General features: G+C 49.8%; 1 long non-coding RNA gene across 1 annotated transcript in view; it reads left to right on the forward strand.

Moving 5' to 3' along the window:
- The first annotated feature begins 449 nt into the window (after positions 1-449).
- The window catches only part of LOC138268185 (uncharacterized), an 86,271-nt gene continuing 65,135 nt past the window's right edge, over positions 450-21,585 (forward strand). The window contains exon 1 of the long non-coding RNA XR_011199951.1: positions 450-655. This is a non-coding gene — a long non-coding RNA (uncharacterized lncRNA). The remainder of the gene's footprint in view (positions 656-21,585) is intronic.

Consider the following 21,585-nt stretch of genomic DNA (forward strand, 5'->3'; position numbering starts at 1 on the left):
CTCTACGCTGCTAGCCCTTGCACAGTTCTCCCAAGAGTGCTACCTTCAACACAGTCGTCTCTCCACTGCTAGCCCTTGCACAGTTGTCCCACCATTGCTAGCCCTTCCACAGTTCTCTCTCCATTGATAGCACTTGAACAAAATTCCCACCATTGCTAGCCCTTGCACAGTTGTCTCTCCACTGCTAGCCCTTGCACAGTCATCTCTCCACTGCTAGCCCTTGCAGAGGCATCTCTCCATTGCTAGCCGTTGAACACTCTTATCTCCATTAGTAGCCTGTAGCCGGCAGACGGATGTTCCGGCTACCGTGAGAGCAGAATCGGGAACGGAGTCCCGATTCTCTCTCCTTGCCGACGCCCTGTCTGGGCGTCATAGCAACATGGATGCCGCCTGCCTCGCCGGGAACCCGGATATCCGGGTTCCCGAAACAGTAAAAACGGACGACGGACTACGCGCGGGGCGCGTAGGAGAGGAAGGAGATGCCGAAAGACACGGAGGAGCGACGAAAGGAGGACCCGAGGAGACAGAAGGACGCCCGACCTCAAGAGAGCCCCGGAAACCGGTCGTCCAGGAACGGATAGAAACCGGAGAGGAACCAGAAGAACGTGAACTCCGCCAACTCCGCCACGTCCCAGGAGGGACGTGGCTCAACCAGGTACGGTCCTGCATACAGGACAGTTTCTGGTTAAAAGGGAAGGGGGACGAAGGGAGAGGAGAGGGGAGGGGGGCTACAGGGAGAGAGGAGGGGGAGAAGGGTGCTAGAAGGAAGGAAGAAGGGCATTAAGGAATAGGAGCCCTATAGGGGAGGCAATAGAATATTGGGAAATAAGAGCACTAGAAGGGAGGAAATAAAAGCACTAAAAATAAGAGCACATACAGAAATAAAAACCTGTCACTCCGAAAACACTCAAAGGTGACTAATCCTCTATATTCAGATCTCCAAGTCATCACACTATCCTAGGGGACGGTCTCTCTCTCTTTCTCTCTCTCTCTCTCTCTTTCTCTCTCTCTCTCTCTCTCTCTCTCTCTCTCTCTCTCGTGTTGACACTAAACATCCATCACCAAACCCTAGACTCACCCATATCTCCATTCCTCTTGTTTCCGGTATACCTGGGAGTCCCACGAAGAGTATCTTCGCCGCTCAAGAGGAACCCTCGGAAAAGAAGAGACAACTTAGTACTGAGAGCCCACAAGCCAAATAACTCTGAAGACTAACTTGTACCTCTAAAATTAAATAAAGTCATCATTCACACCCCACCTGAGCCTCATAGTCCTTATTATCGCCACACCCACTGCCACATAGCCCTTGCACAGTCGACTCTCCACTGCTAGCCGTAGCACAGTCGTCTCTCCATTGCAACCCCCTGCAGAGTCCCCTCTCCACTGCTAGCCCTTGCGCAGTTGTCTCTCCACTGCTAGCCCTTGCAAAGTCGCCTCTACACTGTTAGCCCTTGCACAGTTCTCCCACCATTGCTACCTTCCATACAGTCGTCTCTCCACTGCTAGCCCTTGCACAGTTTTCCTGTCGCGCCGCGCGGTGCGGCGCGAGCCGAGGGCTTGACTCAAGCCGGGCGTTCGGCTCGGGCCGCGCACCGCGTTGCTAGGACGCGGCGCGCCCCCAGCCTCTCCTGCGCATTTCGAGGCCCCAGACTTGCATGGGGCCTCGTTCTACCTTCTGCTTTCCACTATACTAGGGGTCTATGACCCCTCTTACCTTTTTTTTCGTTTCTTTCCCTTTTTTCTTCTTTTTCTTCTTTTCTGCAGTCTTTTGTTGTGCCTTTCTTTATGTCTTTTCCCCCTTCCCAGCTTCCTGTTCTTTCCCAGCATTCCTTGTTCCCTATTCTCTATGGTTCCTGTTCTATTCTGTTCTATGTGTTGTTTCCCTGTCTAAGATGGTGTCCTTTTACTTCCTGTGGGTCACTTCCTGTTTTTTAGTATATAAGGGCTGTGTTTTCTTCTTTCTTTGCGCTGCAACACTTTCTGCTCAGTTAGTGTCTTCGCTCCTGATTTCCTCACCTATTGGTTCTGGATTTCAGCATTCTGTGTTTCCTGACTTTTGCTCCTTTTGGATTCCTGTTTGTTTGTTCTTGTTTTTTCCAGGAATCTTCCTGTTTGGAGGTTTTTCCCCTTTTTCTAAGGGGTTTTTTCCCTCTGGCGCTATTTTCTGAAGGGCACGGTCTGTTCTTGGCGTCTCCATTGCCTACAGCACCGTGGCTACCAGAAAGAGTCACCCCTTTTTGGGCCAAAGTCGAACATTGAAGATCCACGCCACCAGATCTGCAAATTCCAGGCGCAAGCAGCACATGAGTTGTGACAGATTGCAGCGCCAAACCATTCCGACGTCCTGAAACACCATGGATGACACAGTGGCGGCTGCTGCAGATCCGGAACAATCTCTTTTGACCACGATTCAGCAACAAGCTCAGGAATTGCAACAACTACGCAATGAAAATGCTGCGTTACGACAGGCTTTGGCTCTCCGCACCAGTGATGTTCCAACTATCTCCGCTTCTACCCCTTGTTTCTCTGGTGAACCAACCAAGCTTCGCGAGTTCCTGGATGCATTAACAGTGTACTTCGCCTTCCGACCTACCCAATTCTCCCACGACAGGACCAAGGTGGGTTATCTTATCAGTGCCTTATCCGGTCCAGCCTTGGCCTGGGCAACCCCGATGGTGTCCTCCAACGACCCTGTATTGTCGGACTATTCCACCTTTGTGAGTCGCTTCAAACAGATGTTTAGCCGTCCTGGATTGGAAGCCTCTGCTGAAGAAGCCCTATGTGACATCCAACAAGGCTCGCAAGACGTCCTGCAATATATAACCCGTTTTCGTCAGTTGGCGGCAGAGACCACTTGGGTGGAACGTACTCTGGTAACTTTATTTCGTAGAGGACTCAAAGAAGAAATAAAGGATGAACTAGTACATTCTACCAGAGCGGAAGATCTTCGTGGCCTGATGGATCAAGCACTGTCCATCGAATATCGTCTTCAGGAACGGAGATCGGAAAAGAAAAGGAGTAGAGGGTTTTCCCAGCCAAGTAGCTCACGAGCTTGCCTGCAGCGTTCCGAGGAACCTCGCACTCCTGCTAGAGACATCGAAGGGGAACCCATGCAGGTGGATACTACCCGAGGTCCGCTCTCTGCTAGTGAACGAGAAGACAGACGCAAGAGAGGGTTGTGCCTGTACTGTGGTTCTGCTGGTCACATGCTTCGTACCTGTCCTGTACGTCTGCCCAGGCCTTCGGGAAACGCCACCTCCCGTCCTCTGTAAGAAGGGAGGGGACGGGATCTACAGCTATACCTTCCATCAGCTCCTTTAATGACAATACAACCGCCTTGTTCATTTTTCCTGTCCTGTTACAACTTCCTGACGGTCGTCAAGAAAAGACTATGGCATTACTAGATTGTGGTGCTAGTGGTATATACATGGACAAGACGTGGGCTGCTGCTCACCAAGTTCCTACACAAGCAAAAGAAGTACCCGAACAGGTACACACCGTGGATGGATCCTTGATATCCTCGGGTCCTGTAGACACCACTACCCTGATGTTAAGTCTACAGGTGGGAAACCATCAAGAACACATTTCTTTCGATCTTATCACGTCCCCCAACCATACCATCATTCTTGGAATTCCGTGGTTCATCAGACATAACCCGTATATAAATTGGGTAACCCGGACAGTGTCTTTGTCTTCGCAATTTTGTCATGAGAACTGTTTTACTTCCGACAAGTATTGGTCTCCGAAAAGATCCTTAGATACTGAAGGTGCCTCTGGTATGTCCATTAATACGGTCCAAGGGGTCCCAGACCACTATTTGGAGTTTCAGGATGTTTTCCAAAAACCGTCGAAACCTGTGCTACCTCCACATCGAGAATATGATTGTGCTATTCCATTGGAACCCGGCACAATTGTTCCTTTTGGGAGGATGTACTCCCTCACGGAACCCGAAAGGGAAGTTCTAAAAGAGTATCTGGACGAAAATATACAGAGTGGTCTTATTGTCCCATCGTCGTCTCCGGCTGGGGCTCCTCTCTTTTTTGTGCCCAAGAAGACAAAGGATCTTCGTCCTTGCCTGGATTTTCGAGGTCTGAATAAAATAACAATTAAAGATCGTTATCCTTTGCCTCTCATCAGGGACATACTAGAAGCTATCAGAGGGGCTCAACGTTTTACTAAATTAGATTTACGAGGAGCTTACCACCTTTTACGCATAAAAGAAGGCGACGAATGGAAGACAGCTTTCAGGACTCCATTTGGCCATTTTGAATATAGGGTTATGCCGTTTGGTCTCACTAACGCCCCCGCAATCTTCCAGAGATTTATGGACTCAGTGTTTTCAGACCTTCTGAATCAGACAGTCGTGATCTACCTAGATGATATTCTTATTTATTCTAGAAATCCTGAACTCCATTCTTCCCATGTGAAACAAGTTCTTCAAAGACTTCGTGCTCATCAACTATTTTGCAAACCAGAAAAATGTGAGTTCGACATGACGGAAGTCAAATATCTGGGCTATCATTTAAGTCCCACCGGCATAGCTATGGATCAGGAAAAGGTACGAGCTATCCTAGAGTGGCCTTCTCCTTCTTCCATAAAAGAAACACAATGTTTCCTAGGGTTAGCAAACTTCTATCGACAATTCATTCTAGACTTTGCCAGACTGACTAGCCACATAACTCACACCTTAAAAAAGGAAAATTTAAAGAAAGGGTTTGTCTGGACTGAGGCGGCTGAAGCAGCCTTTCAAGAATTAAAGAGAGCCTTCACCCAAGCCCCCATCTTGAGACATCCAGATACCACCAAACAATTTATAGTCGTAACTGATGCTTCTGAGAGAGCCATCGGAGCTGTCTTACTCCAACGACAAGAGGATGATGGTCTTGAACATCCTGTTTTCTACTTGTCTCATATCCTTTCCACAGCTGAACAACACTATTCTGTACTGGAAAGGGAATTATTGGCTCTGAAAACAGCCTGCCTTGAGTGGAGACAGTTTCTGATGGGTTCCAAGGAACCATTTGAGGTGAGGACAGACCACCGTAACCTACAATGTCTACGAAATTTTGTATGCCAGAATAGTCGTCAGGCCCGCTGGGCCTTTTTCTTCAGTCAGTACGATTTTTTCATCACATATATTCCTGGATCTCAAAACATTCTGGCTGATGCTCTGTCTCGCCGATATCCAGAGTGTACTCCTTCCTCATCTCAGTATCTTCTGGAACCCAGTAAGATCATTGGAGTGGCTCAGTCTTTCCTGGAAGAAGTACAACTGGAATACGCCAACCTATCGGACCACGACATAGAAGAACTAAGACCATTATTACATAAGAAACAAGGATATTTTTATTATCAAAACCTGATATTCCTCCCTACTAACAAGGTGCAAGAAAAGGCATTACAAATGTGCCATGATTCAACTGTAGCTGGTCATAGAGGCATCAAGGCCACTCAAGAACTTCTTTCACGATTTTTCTGGTGGCCTACCTGGAAGCTGGATGTGGAAAGATACGTTCAGGCCTGTCCCATATGTGCCCAAATCAAGATACCCCATACCAGACCGGCAGGATTACTACAGCCTTTGCCTGTTCCACCGGCCCCATGGCATACCATCTCTACTGATTTTATGTGTTCACTCCCACCATCAGCAGGAAACCGGGTCATCATGGTCACTGTGGATTCTTTCACGAAGATGGCTCATTTCACTGCCCTGAAAAGGCTACCTACTTCTCAAGAACTAAGTCAAATATTCATTGATCATATCTTCCGTCTCCATGGACTTCCACATACCATAATATCTGATAGAGGACCTCAGTACATTTCCCGATTTTGGAGGCATTTTTGTAAAACACTAAATATTAATAGAGCCCTGTCTTCAGGGTTCCATCCTCAGACCAACGGCCAGACCGAGCGTCTGAACCAAGGACTAGAGCAATATCTTCGATGCTTTTGCAATTCTACTCAAAGTAACTGGAACACTTACCTCTCTATAGCTGAATTTTCCTACAATAACTCAGTCCATAGTGCCTCCAAGGTCACTCCCTTTTTCTGTTCTTATGGTTTTCATCCTACCTCTTTTCCTACTTCTCCACAATCCAACTCTCCTCTACCCGCCATTACCTATTTCTCCAAACGCCTTCTCCAAATCCATAGACTAATTCGATCTAATTTGTTACATACCAAGAGATCTATGAAGAAGGCTGCAGACAAGAGACGTGCAACCAATCCAGACTATCATCCGCAAGATAAAGTCTGGCTCTCCTCCAAATTCTTACCCTCACGTCTTTCTCAAAATAAGTTCACACCTCGTTACTATGGGCCTTTCCGTATTCTTCAGTTGGTCAATCCTGTCACTGTCCGTCTTCACTTACCTCATACATGGAAGATTCATCCGGTCTTTCATGTTTCTCAGCTTAAACCTTATGTGCCTGACCCTTACTCACGTCAGTTTCCTTGTCCACCTCCTGTACTCGTGGATGATGTTCCTGAATATGAAGTACAGGAAATTTGTGACTCTCGTCTTTTTCACAAACGCCTTCAGTATCTGATTCATTGGAAGGGTTATCCTCTCAGTGAATGCTCTTGGGAAGATGCATCTTCCGTTCACGCACCTCTCCTGATTCAACGCTTTCACGGTTTATTTCCTCTCAAACCTGGACCTTCGGGAGGGGGACCTACTGTCGCGCCGTGCGGTGCGGCGCGAGCCGAGGGCTTGACTCAAGCCGGGCGTTCGGCTCGGGCCGCGCAACGCGTTGCTAGGACGCGGCGCGCCCCCAGCCTCTCCTGCGCATTTCGAGGCCCCAGACTTGCATGGGGCCTCGTTCTACCTTCTGCTTTCCACTATACTAGGGGTCTATGACCCCTCTTACCTTTTTTTTCGTTTCTTTCCCTTTTTTCTTCTTTTTCTTCTTTTCTGCAGTCTTTTGTTGTGCCTTTCTTTATGTCTTTTCCCCCTTCCCAGCTTCCTGTTCTTTCCCAGCATTCCTTGTTCCCTATTCTCTATGGTTCCTGTTCTATTCTGTTCTATGTGTTGTTTCCCTGTCTAAGATGGTGTCCTTTTACTTCCTGTGGGTCACTTCCTGTTTTTTAGTATATAAGGGCTGTGTTTTCTTCTTTCTTTGCGCTGCAACACTTTCTGCTCAGTTAGTGTCTTCGCTCCTGATTTCCTCACCTATTGGTTCTGGATTTCAGCATTCTGTGTTTCCTGACTTTTGCTCCTTTTGGATTCCTGTTTGTTTGTTCTTGTTTTTTCCAGGAATCTTCCTGTTTGGAGGTTTTTCCCCTTTTTCTAAGGGGTTTTTTCCCTCTGGCGCTATTTTCTGAAGGGCACGGTCTGTTCTTGGCGTCTCCATTGCCTACAGCACCGTGGCTACCAGAAAGAGTCGCCCCTTTTTGGGCCAAAGTCGAACATTGAAGATCCACGCCACCAGATCTGCAAATTCCAGGCGCAAGCAGCACGTGAGTCGTGACATTTCCCATCGTTGCTTGCCCTTGCACAGTTTTCCCACCATTACTAGTCCTTGCACAGTTGTCCCACAATTACTAGCCCTTGCACAGTTGTCTCTCCACTGCTAGCCATTGCACAATTGTTCCAGCATTGCTAGCCCTTGCAAAGTTGGTCCACCATTGTTAGCCCTCCCTCAGTTGTCTCTCCACTGCTAGCCCTTGCGCAGTTGTCTGACCATTGCTAGCCCATGCACAGTTGTCTCTCCACTGCTAGCCCTTGCACAGTTGTCTCTCCACTGCTAGCCGTTGCACAGTCATCTCTCCACTGCTAGCCCTTGCACAGTTTTCCCACCATTGCTAGCCCTTGCACAGTTGTCCCACCATTGCTAGCCCTTGCACAGTCACCTCTCCATTGCAACCCCCTGCAGAGTCCTCTCTCCACTGGTAGCCCTTGCACAGTTGTCTCTCCACTGCTAGCCCTTGCACAGTCTCCTCTACACTGCTAGCCCTTGCACAGTTTTCCCACCATTGCTAGCCCTTGCACAGTTGTCCCACCATTGCTAGCCCTTGCACAGTCACCTCTCCATTGCAACCCCCTGCAGAGTCCTCTCTCCACTGGTAGCCCTTGCACAGTTGTCTCTCCACTGCTAGCCCTTGCACAGTCTCCTCTCCACTGCTAGCCCTTGCACAGTTTTCCCACCATTGCTAGCCCTTGCACAGTTGTCCCACCATTGCTAGCCCTTGCACAGTCACCTCTCCATTGCAACCCCCTGCAGAGTCCTCTCTCCACTGGTAGCCCATGCACAGTTGTCTCTCCACTGCTAGCCCTTGCACAGTCTCCTCTACACTGCTAGCCCTTGCACAGTTCTCCCAAGAGTGCCACCTTCCACACAGTCGTCTCTCCATTGCTAGCCCTTGCACAGTTATCCCACCATTGCTAGCCCTTGCACAGTTCTCTCTCCATTGCTAGCGCTTGAACAAAATTCCCCCCCATTGCTAGCCCTTCCACAGTTGTTTCTCCACTCCTAGCCCTTGCACAGTCCTCTCTCCACTGCTAGCCCTTGCAGAGGCGTCTCTCCACTGCTAACCGTTGAATACTCTACTCTCCATTGCTAGTCCTTGCACAGTCATCTCTACATTGCTAGCTCCTGCACAGTTATCTCTCCACTCTTAGCCCTTGCACAGTCGCCTCTCCATTGCTAGCCGTTGAACACTCTTCTCTCCATTGGTACCCCTTGCACAGTCGTCTCTCCACTGCTAGCCGTTGCACAGTCGTCTCTCCAGTGCAGCCCCCTGCAGAGTCCCCTCTCCACTGCTAGCCCTTGCACATTCGCCTCTACACTGCTAGCCCTTGCACAGTTCTCCGACCATTGCTACTTTCCATACAGTCGTCTCTCCACTGCTAGCCCTTCCACAGTTTTCCCATCATTGCTAGCCCTTGCACAGTTGTCCCACCATTACTAGTCCTTGCACAGTTGTCCCACAATTATTAGCCCTTGCACAGTTGTCTCTCCACTGCTAGCCCTTGCACAATTGTCCCAGCATTGCTAGCCCTTGCAAAGATGTTCCACTATTGTTAGCCCTTCCTCAGTTGTCTCTCCACTGCTAGCCCTTGCACAGTTGTCCGACCATTGCTAGCCCATGCACAGTTGTCTCTCCACTGCTAGCTCTTTCACAGTCATCCCACCATTGCTAGCCCTTGCACAGTTGTCTCACCAATGCTAGCCCTTGCACAGTTGTCCCTCCACTGCTAACCCTTGCACCAAATTCCCACCATTGCTAGCCATTGCATAGTCGTCTCCCCACTGCTAGCCCATGCACAGTTGTCCCACCATTGCTAACCCTTGCACAGTTGTCTCTCCACTGCTAGGCCTTGCACAGTCATCTCTCCACTGCTAGCCCTTGCACCGGTGTCCCACTATTGCTAGCTCCTCCACAGTCGTCTCTCCACTGCTAGCTATTGCACAGTTGTCCCACCATTGCTAGCACTTGCACAGTTGTCTCTCCACTGCTAGCCCTTGCACAAAACTCCCACCATTGGTAGCCCTTGCACAGTCATCTCTCCACTGCTAGTCTTTGCACAGTTGTCTCTCAATTGCTATCTCCTGCACAGTTGTCTCTCCACTGAGAGCCCTTGCGCCTTCGTCTCTCCTCTGCTAGCCCTTGCACAGTTGTCCCACCATTGCTAGCTCCTGCACAGTCGTTTCTCCACTGCTAGCCGTTGGACTGTTGTCCCACCATTGCTAGCTCCTGCACAGTCGTCTCTCCACTGCTAGTCTTTGCACAGTTCTCCCACCATTACTAGCTCTTGCACAGTTGTCCCACCATTGCTAGCCCTTAAACAGTTGTTTCTCCACTGCTAGCCCTCGCACAATTGTCCCACCATTGTCGGCCCTTCCACAGTCCTCTCCCCACTGCTAGCCCTTGCGCAGTTGTTCCACCATTGCTAGCTTCTGCACAGTTGCTTCTCCACTGCTAGCCCTTGCTCAGTTGTAGCCGCACTGGTAGCCCTTTCACAGTTGTATCTCCACTACTAGCCCTTGCACAATTGTCCCACCACTGCTAGCCCTTGCACAGTTGTCCCACCATTGCCAGCCCTTGCACGGTTGTCTCTCCACTGCTAGCCCTTGCACAGTTGTCCCAACATTGCCAGCCCTTCCACAGTTGTCTCTCCACTGATAGCCCTTGCACAGTTGTCTCTCCCCTGCTAACCCTTCCACAGTCGTCCCACCATTGCTAGCTCCTGCACAGTCGTCTCTCCACTGCTAGCCCTTGCACAGTTGTCCCACCATTGCTAGCCCTTGCACAGTTGTCTCTCCACTGCTAGCCCTTGCACACAATTCCCACCATTGCTAGCCCTTGCATAGTCGTCTCTCCACTGCTAGCCCATGCACAGTTGTCCCACCATTGCTAGCCCTTGCACAGTTGTCTCTCCACTGCTAGCCTTTGCACAGTCGTCTCTCCACTGCTAGCCCTTGCACCAGTGTCCCACTATTGCTAGCTCCTGCACAGTCGTCTCTCCACTGTTAGCTATTGCACAGTTGTCCCACCATTGATGGCACTTGCACAGTTCTCTCCACTGCTAGCCCTTGCACAAAACTCCCACCATTGGTAGCCCTTGCACAGTCATCTCTCCACTGCTAGCCTTTGCACAGTTGTCTCTCTATTGCTAGCTCCTGCACAGTTGTCTCTCCACTACTAGCCCTTGCTCAGTTGTGCCCGCACTGCTAGCTCTTGCACAGTTGTCTCTCACTGCTAGCCCTTGCACAATTGTCCCACCACTGCTAGCCCTTGCACAATTGTCCCACCATAGCTAGCCCTTGCACAGTTGTCCCATCATTGCTAGCCTTTGCACAGTGGTCTCTCCACTGCTAGCCCTTGCACAGCTGTCCCACCATTGCTAGCTCCTTGCACAGTTGTCCCGCCATTGCTAGCTCCTGCACAGTTGTCCCACTATTGCTAGCCCTTTCACAGTTGTCTCTCCACTGCTAGCCCCTGCACAGAATTCCCACCATTGCTACCCCTTGCACAGTCGTCTCTCCACTGCTAGCCCACGCCCAGTTGTCCCACCATTGCTACCACTTGCACCGTTGTCTCCCCATTGCTAGCCCTTACACAATTGTCCCATCATTGCTAGCACTTGCACAGTTGTCCCACCACTGCTAGCCCTCGTACAGTTGTCCCACCATTGCTAGCCCTTGCACAGTTGTCTCTCCACTGCTAGCCCTTGCACAGTTGTCTCTCCACTGCTAGCCCTTGCACAAAATTCCCACCATTGCTAGCCCTTACACAGTGGTCTCTCCCCTGCTAGCCCATGCACAGTTGTCCCACCATTGCTAGTCCTTGAACATTTGTCTCTCCACTGCTAGCCCTTGCACAGTTGTTCCACCATTGCTAGCCCTTGCACAGTTGTCTTTCCACTGCTAGCCCTTGCACAGTTGTCTCTCCACTGCTAGCCCTTGCACCAGTGTCCCAGTATTGCTAGCTCCTGCACAGTTGTCTCTCCACTGCTAGCTATTACACAGTTGTCCCTCCATTGCTAGCACTTGCACAGTTGTCTCTCCACTGCTAGCCCTTGCACAAACTCCCACCATTGCTAGCCCTTGCACAGTCATCTCTCCACTGCTAGCCCTTGCACAGTTGTCTCTCTATTGCTAGCTCCTGCATAGTTGTCTCTCCACTACTAGCCCTTGCTCAATTGTCCCACCACTGCTAGCCCTTGCACAATCGTCCCTCCATAGCTAGCCCTTGCACAGTTGTCCCACCATTGCTAGCCTTTGCACAGTGGTCTCTCCACTGCTAGCCCTTCCACAGTTGTCTCTCCACTGATAGCCCTTGCACAGTCGTCTCTCCACTGATAGCCCTTGCACTGTTGTCCCACCATTGCTAGATCCTGCACAGTTCTCCCACTATTGCTAGCCCTTGCACAGTTGTCTCTCCACTGCTAGCCCCTGCACAAAATTCCCACCATTGCTAGCTCCTGCACAGTTCTCCCACTATTGCTAGCCCTTGCACAGTTGTCTCTCCACTGCTAGCCCCTGCACAAAATTCCCACCATTGCTAGCCCTTGCACAGTCATCTCTCCACTGCTAGCCCATGCCCAGATGTCCCACCAATGCTAGCACTTGCACAGTCGTCTCTCCACTGCTAGCCCTTCAACAATTGTCCCATCATTGCTAGCCCTTGCACAATTGTCCCACCACTGATAGCCCTCGCACAGTTGTCCCACCATTGCTAGCCCCTGCACAATTGTCCCAGCATTGCTAGCCCTTGCACAGTTGTTCCACCATTGTTAGCCCTTCCTCAGTTGTCTCTCCACTGCTAGCCCTTGCACAGTTGTCCGACCATTGGTAGCCCATGCACAGTTGTCTCTCCACTGCTAGCCCTTGCACAGTCATCTCTCCAGTGCTAACCCTTGCACTGTTGTCCCACCATTGCTAACTCCTGCACAGTCATCTCTCCACTGCTAGCCCTTGCACAGTTCTCCCACCATTACAAGCTCTTGCACAGTTGTCCCACCATTGGTAGCCCTTGCACAGTCATCTCTCCACTGCTAGCCTTTGCACAATTTTCCCACCATTGTTAGCCCTTGCACAGTCCTCTCCCCACTGCTAGCCCTTGCACAGTTGTTCCACAATTGCTAGCTTCTGCACAGTTGTCTCTCCACTGCTAGCCCTTGCACAGTTGTCTCTCCACTGCTTGCCATTGAACACTCGTCTCTCCATTGCTAGCTCCTGCATAGTTGTCTCTCCGCTGCTAGCCCTTGCTCAGTTGTGCCAGCACTGCAAGCCCTTGCACAGTTCTATCTCCACTACTAGCCCTTGCACAATTGTCCCACCACTGCTAGCCCTTGCACAGTTGTCTCTCCACTGCTAGCCCTTGCACAGTTGTCCCACCATTGCTACCCCTTGCACAGTTGTCTCTCCACTGCTAGCCCTTGCACAGTTGTCCCGTCATTGCCAGCCCTTCCACAGTTGTCTCTCCACTGATAGTCCTTGCACAGTTGTCTCATTGCCAGCCCTTCCACAGTTGTCTCTCCACTGATAGTCCTTGCACAGTTGTCTCTCCATTGCTAGCCCTTCCACAGTCATCCCACCATTGCTAGCCCTTGCACAGTTGTCCCACCATTGCTAGCCCTTGCACAGTTGTCTCTCCACTGCTAGCCCTTGCACACAATTCCCACCATTGCTAGCCCTTGCATAGTTGTCTCTCCACTGCTAGCCCATGCACAGTTGTCCCACCATTGCTAGCCCTTGCACAGTTGTCTCTCCACTGCTAGCCCTTGCACAGTTGTCCCACCATTGCTAGCCCTTGCACAGTTGTCTCTCCACTGATAGGCCTTGCACAGTCATCTCTCCACTGCTAGTCCTTGCACCGGTGTCCCACTATTGCTAGCTCCTGTACAGTTGTCTCTCCACTGCAAGGTATTGCACAGTTGTCCCACCATTACTAGCACTTGTACAGTTGTCTCTCCACTGCAAGCCCTTGCACAAAAGTCCCACCATTGGTAGCCCTTGCACAGTCATCTCTCCACTGCTAGCCTTTGCACAGCTGTCTCTCTATTGCTAGCTCCTGCACATTTGTCTCTCCACTGAGAGCCCATGTGCCTTCGACTCTCCACTGCTAGCCCTTGCACAGTTGTCCCACCATTGCTAGCTCCTGCATAGTCGTTTCTCCACTGCTAGCTGTTGGACTGTTGTCCCACCATTGCTAGCTCCTGCACAGTTGTCCCACCATTGCTAGCCCTTAAACAGTTGTTTCTCCACTGCTAGCCCTTGCACAATTGTCCCACCATTGTTAGCCCTTGCACAGTCCTCTCCCCACTGCTAGCCCTTGCACAGTTGTTCCACCATTGCTAGCTTCTGCACAGTTGTCTCTCCACTGCTAGCCCTTGCACAGTTGTCTCTCCACTGCTAGCCGTTGAACACTCGTCTCTCGAATTGCTAGCTCCTGCATAGTTGTCTCTCCGCTGCTAGCCCTTGCTCAGTTGTGCCCGCACTGCTAGCCCTTTCACAGTTGTATCTCCACTACTAGCCCTTGCACAATTGTCCCACCACTGCTAGCCCTTGCACAGTTGTCCCACCATTGCCAGCCCTTGCACAGTTGTCTCTCCACTGATAGCCCTTGCACAGTTGTCTCTCCACTGCTAGCCCTTCCACAGTCGTCCCACCATTGCTAGCTCCTGCACAGTCGTCTCTCCACTGCTAGCCCTTGCACAGTTGTCCCACTATTGCTAGCCCTTGCACAGTTGTCCCACCATTGCTAGCCCTTGCACAGTTGTCTCTCCACTGCTAGCCCTTGCACAAAATTCCCACCATTGCTAGCCCTTGCATAGTCGTCTCTCCACTGCTAGCCCATGCACAGTTGTCCCACCATTGTTAGCCCTTGCACAGTTGTCTCTCTACTGGTAGCCCTTGCACTGTTGTCCCACCATTGCTAGCCCTTGCACAGTTGTCTCTCCACTGCTAGCCTTTGCACATTCGTCTCTCCACTGCTAGCCCTTGCACCAGTGGCCCACTATTGCTAGCTCCTGAACAGTCGTCTCTCCACTGCTAGCTATTGCACAGTTGTCCCACCATTGCTAGCACTTGCACAGTTGTCTCTCCACTGCTAGCCCTTGCATACAACTCCCACTATTGGTAGCCCTTGCACAGTCGTCTCTCCACTGCTAGCTATTGCACAGTTATCCCACCACTGCTAGCCCTTGCACAGTTGCACCACCATTGCTAGCCCTTGCACAGTTGTCTCTCCACTGCTAGCCCTTGCATTGCCGTCTCTCCACTGCTAGCCCTTGCACAAAACGCCTACCATTGCTAGCCTTTTCACAGTTGTCTCTCTATTGCTAGCTCCTGCACAGTTGTCTCTCCACTGCTAGCACCTGCACAGTTGTCCCACCATTACTAGCTCCTGCACAGTTGTCTCTCCACGGCTAGCCCTTGCACAAAACTCCCACCATTGCTAGCCCTTGCACAGTCGTCTCTCCACTGCTAGCTATTGCACAGTTATCCCACCACTGCTAGCCCTTGCACAGTTGTCCCTCCATTGCTAGCCCTTGCACAGTTGTCTCTCCACTGCTAGCCCTTGCACAGCCGTCTCTCTACTGCTAGCCTTGCACAAGTGTCCCTCCACTGCTAGCCCTTGCACAAAACGCCCACCATTGCTAGCCTTTGCACAGTTGTCTCTCTATTGCTAGCTCCTGCACAGTTGTCTCTCCACTACTAGCCCTTGCTCAGTTGTGCCCGCACTGCTAGCCCTTGCACAGTTGTCTCTCCACTGCTAGCCCTTGCACAATTGTCCCACCATTGCTAGCCTTTGCACAGTTGTCTCTCCACTGCTAGCCCTTGCACAAAACTCCCACCATTGGTAGCCCTTGCACAGTTGTCTCTCCACTGCTAGCTATTGCACAATTATCCCACCACTGCTAGCCCTTGCACAGTTGTCCCACCATTGCTAGCCCTTGCACAGTTGTCTCTCCACTGCTAGCCCTTGCACAGCCGTCTCTCTACTGCTAGCCTTGCATAATTGTCCCTCCACTGCTAGCCCCTGCACAAAACGCCCACCATTGCTAGCTCCTGCACAGTTGTCTCTCCATTGCTAGCTCCTGCACAGTTGTATCTCCACTGCTAGCCCTTACACAGTTGTCTCTCCATTGCTAGCCCTTACACAGTTGTCTCTCCATTTCTAGCCGTTGAACACTATTCTCTCCATTGGTAGCCCTTGCTCGGTTGGGCCCGCATTGATAGCCCTTGCTCAGTTGTGCCCACACTGCTAGCCCTTGCACAGTGTTCTTTCCATTCTCAGCCACTGCAGATTGTTCTCTCTGTTGCCAGCCCTCAATCCTTTCTACATTAACAACCATTGCGCGGTCTTCCCGCCTTGTCTTCCAAATGTACCCTCCAATATTTGAATTCCCAAAATTGTCCAATGCACCCAAAACCCTCATCATTATGTCTTTATGGGTCCTAGTCTGGTCATTTTTCTTTACAGATCTTAATGTTCTAGGTCACTCGACAGCAAATTAGGAACACACTAAATATCCCCTCAATCCACAAGAATGGTACAGACCCTGGGGAAGCGCGCGAGACTTGTGGAGTGTTCAACCCATCACTATGTTGTTGTGCTGTGATGCCCTAAGCGTGGAGGGTATGTCTAGTTATGACCCATGGTTGTATCTCCTTGTCTTTTGTTATAGAGGATGTTATTTGAAAAATACAAGTAACATAAGGGGTTGGCCCTTTAAACCCTTTCTGAAGGTGAGAAGCTTGAAAGATGAGCAGTGCTCACAGGGGGAATCACAGTCTGGAGATATTTTGAGGCCTGTGAAGGGTATGCATTGAGGTGAAGTCATTTTTTGCTGGTAAAGGCTATGGTGTCAAGCTCGGAAATAGTTCAAGTGTATGTGTGAACAAAACCCTTCTAAAAGCAGGCATTGCAACCCTGTGAGGCAGCAGCACACAGACAATAGTGTGAGAAGAGCTAATCTGAGCCTTCAGCTTGGGACCCCCTGGAATATTTCTCACACTTGGGATATTCATTCATCTGTGTTATCACAGAACTGAGGCTCTTTAATTTTGAATCATATGTTGAATTTCCTGACCAAAACCAGCTGTTTGTGTATTATTAGCAACAGCCTTTAGCTAGTTTGAGGGGCACAAAAAACACATTTCTCCACTCTTTTATTCAAATTTATTTTTCACACTCTTACGCAAACATGTTTCATGATAATCACTCACTACCTCAGAGCTACATACATTTCTATAACTCTAATTCTTCGTATTTCCTTCTTGGTTTCAGCAAAATATTATAAATACCCGTCGTTTTAAACAAAAGGACTAGACAAACGGAAGCACTTTAGTCTAATTTGACAAAATAATGAAGATAAAATATGCAATATTATCTGCTAAAACTTAGAGGTAACACAAACTAGAGTGAATAGCTAGTTTATTGTTTTTTGTGAAATTAAAATAAAAATTAAAAAAAATGTTTTTCATGCCCCTCAAGCCTGCAAGTGGACATTTATTTATAGTGTAAGTGGTGGAGCAAACTGGTATATATGGAGGGTGCAGGTCACCGGTCAGAAGATTTCAGTCGCCGGCGTGGACTGATTGCTAGTGACAGGGCTGTGCGACACCTGCAGTGCCAGGCCCAGGAAAGGGACATTGCTGATCGGAACATTAAGAAAGTGTGACGCTCCCTGTTTGTAAGTGGTAGCCCACTCTGTAGTCTTGAGTAAGGACTGGAAATCGTGAAGAGGAGAGGCGCAAGTAATAAGATATTGAACAAACTCCATTAATGATCTTGATGTGGCCAATAACATGATTTATAAGGCACTCTGGGGATGACTGGCTCCACAGTCACTCCGCGGGTCTGCTGTATTCCCTCGGAGGACGCTTCTGCAGAATCATTGGCTGAAACTCTCTGGGGAAATGCGGACTTACCATAGAGATTGGGTCAGTGCTTAATTTGTAAATAAAAAGGTGCCGTGCCCAAAGCCTTCCTGTAAAACACGCGGCTGCTGCATATTGCGAGCCCGGAATACTGAGGCAGCGTAATCCTGAAGCCATCTCGGGCCTCTTCAATCCATTTACAGCCACTCCCTGCCCCTTCAGCTCACTCTGGCAGCTTTCTACTTTCTCCCTTTGTGACGTTTTTTCGTTTTTCCGTTCCTCCGTCTTTCCCATACATGTCTTTTGCTCGTAGCAAATGCTTGAGGCAGAAGAATAAGCCCCGGCCCTCAAAAGTAAATGCCGGTGCTCAGCACCGGAAACAATAAGCACAAATTAAGCACTGGATTGGGTGCAGTTGTTCATGACTCTCAAGGTAATTCCCCATTTCTAGGAGGACACATAGGGTGCAACTTGCAATACTCAGTAAATCCCCTCCATCTCGGAATTACTTTCCCGCAGTATCCAACTGGTATACTTGGCCATTTCCTGCCCACTTACCTTTCCAAAACCCTTTAGGTATCGGAAAGGATCTGTTCAAGTAAAAACTGACCTAAACTAAAGGATTGGTTAGTAGTGTAGCACGGATGCCATGGGCCCTGGTGCAAGCAAGGAACTTGGGGCCATATGTATGAACACATTTTCCCATAGACATAGAATGGGTAAAAACCTTTGATACATCTGGCCCTTGTTCCCTTTGGCTGCAGTTGGGATAGTAAAATACAGCAATTATCAGGGTTTAATGGGCCCCTCCCCTCAGGGCTCTGGGTCCCGGTGCCTCCACCTGCTGCACCAATGGTACTACACCCCCTGGGGCTGTCCTTCATCCATCAGGGGCACGACTCATGACCTCCAGCATCTTAGTGTGGGGGGCGACTGCTGTATTTAGAGACCCCTGTTGACCCAGTGGGTATCTAAATGTTGTGAAGGGAGCTGACACCATGGTAAATAAAAGCTCAATGGCCCCAGCATGCCAAGAGCTGTTTCACAGCACATGGGGTTGTGTGACATTTTCCCTGCCGAGTGGGACGGTAGTCCGACCTTGAGAGAGGGACGACTGCCGCTGTTCCTCCGCGGTCTAGTGGCGGGTGGACCGCTGGGTCAGGAGTCATGAGTGGAGCCAGCGGAAGCTCTACCAACAATAATCTATAAGTACTGCTGACACTAAATAGAGTGGGGAAAATGCAGGTTTGGTGGGGTAGTAGGGCTGCTGAATTAATGCACTCATTCCACCCCGCCGAACCTCAAATAAGGCCCAAGGTATTTGTTGGACTGATCCCCTAACCCTCTGGCCACTTGTTCTGACGAAGGCCGAAGCCTTGCATTAGCATTTTTGTAAAACTCAAGAACTAGGTAGTAGTGGAAATGAAAACTGCACTTCCCATAAGGATTACACAATAGTAGTGGGAAGTAAATATAAAAGGAAATGGTATGTGAACTGTGCTGGTTAGGTAATAGATGCCCTACTACCAGAGCTTTTATAATATTAATCTCAGAGAGACCAATACAAATTCATAAACAACATAAACCTCCCGCACACAGTTCAAAGAGTACACAATGTAGTTAAACAATCCAGTTAAAGTAAGGATGCGTAGAGAATTAGGATGTGATCAGTCAGTTTATTGCATGAAGACCAAACAGCCAACACGTGTTTCGTCACTTACTGTGACTTTTTCAAGGCTGACCACAAAAGTTCCATAGACGTCACAAATGTTGATAGGTAACTCTTGGGCTGTTCGAGGAATAAAGGACCTGTCTGGTTACAGGTACTAACAAGTCATTATAACTGTGAGTCCCAGTCGAAAGGTATCTCAAGCAGGCATACAATGCGTAGAAAATCGTTGTACTGAAATATTTCCAATATTTCAATCAAGTTGAATGAAAAGGCGTAGTATTGAAGTAAGTGTAAGGGCAAACATTCAGACCTTGATAAGTCCGTGGGCTTATCGGGCAGCGTCTCCGCGAGCGTAGAATAATGCAGAGGATTATTCTGCGTTCTGGCCTTTTCTGACTGATTAAATCCTGATTCTCTACACATCCTTACTTTAATGGGATTGTTTAAATACATTGTATACTCTCTGTAACGTGTGCAGGAGGTTTGTTTTGTTTTAGCATTTTTGTATATACCTATGTCACTTATTCAGGAGCCTAATGCAAAATAAAGCCCCACCCTCCCCCTGCAGGATGTGGTTAAGGACCCCAAATGCCCCACATCTCACAGATATTAATGGGCCTTGAGCTGAATGGAGAACTCTGAAAGTTTGTGGACTCCCTGAAAGGTTGAGGTGGCACCATGCGCCTCAGAGGCTACGGGGCAATCCTTGCGCCCCTGCACTTTCCTCATAAATGGGTACCTCTTAAGTGTGTTTCACAGACCTACTGAGGACACCATTACCACATACTTCACGCACAATTACATTGTGCTTGCCCTACTGCAAAGTCTGTGAATTTTTGCGGCACTCATGAAGCTGATATCGGTGGTCATTACAACCCTGGCGGTCGGTGTTAAAGCGGTGTGTAACCGGGCGCCTCCGGACGCCGGTTCCGGGTCGGAGCGAACGGCCGCCGGAGGATACCCCGGGGGCACCCGAGGGATTCCTGACGTGATGACGTCCAACGTCATCCGTCAGATAGAAGGAGGAGGGACGACCGACGGAGAGAGAGAGTCGCGCGACCCAGAGAGAGACGCCGACGTCAGGGAGAGCCGGAGAGACGAACGCCGCGGACCACCAAGAGAGAAGGAAAACCCCGCCGTAGAGAAGGAACAGCGGACAGAGAGCGGAAACCCTTGGGCGCCTCCCGCCCCTGTCGAGACGAAGTCGGGAGATCGCCTACAAGCCGGCCACGTCCCTGGAGGGGCGTGGCCAAGTCAGGTACGAGCGTACCGGGGCTGGGACTGGGGTTCTGGGTGGTTGGCTGGGTTTAAAGGGGCTAAGAGGAGAGGGCTGAGGTCGTGTAGGGAAGGGGATCCTATTTAATCAGCACCACAGTCAACTGAAGGGTAACCCCACAAGGACCGTACCCAGACCAGTGGATAAAACTGTAAGGGGGTCACAAACAGGGCACAATGAAAGGAAGACACAAGAGAAACGTACCCCCACATTCCTCCACCTCCACACAACCCCCCCCCCCTCTCACTCCTTACTAACCCCAATTAACCCTATATAGATACATTTCCCCACTTACCTGTTCCTTTCTCCTTCTTTGTTGTGGGAAATCCTGGGGCCATGAGAGCCGGGTGAACAAGACCTCTCCCTCCGGACCGGACCAGGCTGTCCCGGGAACATCAAGGAACCCTGAAAAGAAAAGGGATTTATATATTAGTTTTGGACTTGGAATATAACACTTTGGCGGAAAAGCTAGTGCTACAATCTCAACGAAGAAATAAATAAACGTACTACACCCTTAAGTGCCGCGTCTGTCACCTTCTTCCAATATCCCCTCGACTCGGGATAAAGGACCCCGTCACAGTGGTGTCAGAAGTGGGATGTTGGAATAGGCGACAGAGACTTCCCAACCATGGAGGAGAAGTGTACCCTATCCGATATGATGCAACAGTTGGCCTCCGGACAAAGACACCTACAATTAGTGTGGGAAGAGCAACAAAAAGAGGCCAAATTGGAAAGAGAGGCACTACAAAATGCCCTTAAGAGTCAGGCCACCATAATGGCCAACAACCAGTTGGTTCATAAAACCGCCATTAAGAATCTCACAGATACCATCGCTGCTACCCGCGTACACCCGAATGTGCCCAGTTCGGTCTTACAACGATATCAAGAAGGTGAAGACCCCGATGCCTTTTTCACCAATTTTGAACGAGTTGCTACTTCCGCTACTTGGCCTCAGGAGCGATGGGGCCAATATATCGCCCCCTTATTGACAGGGACTCTTCAAGCCGCCTATCAGGCGGTAAACCCCGGTGGAATAACCCCCTATAAGGATATTAAAAAGAGCATCTTAGAACGGGTGGGTTTTGATTCTGAACATTATCGCGTCCGGTTTAGAAAAGCGAAGTGGGGACCCAATGAAAATCCCCGGGCCCTATATTTTAGGATCAAAGATCTGGGTCTCAAATGGTTGGGTCCCATAGGGACAAATCGGGAAGACATTATTGAGATCGTGCTCTTAGAGCAATACTTGGACGCTCTGCCTCCGTCTACACGCAACTGGATCAAACAACATCCAAACCCGGGTA

This window comes from Pleurodeles waltl, chromosome 12, assembly GCF_031143425.1.
Source record: "Pleurodeles waltl isolate 20211129_DDA chromosome 12, aPleWal1.hap1.20221129, whole genome shotgun sequence".
Classification (NCBI taxonomy): Eukaryota; Metazoa; Chordata; class Amphibia; order Caudata; family Salamandridae; genus Pleurodeles; species Pleurodeles waltl.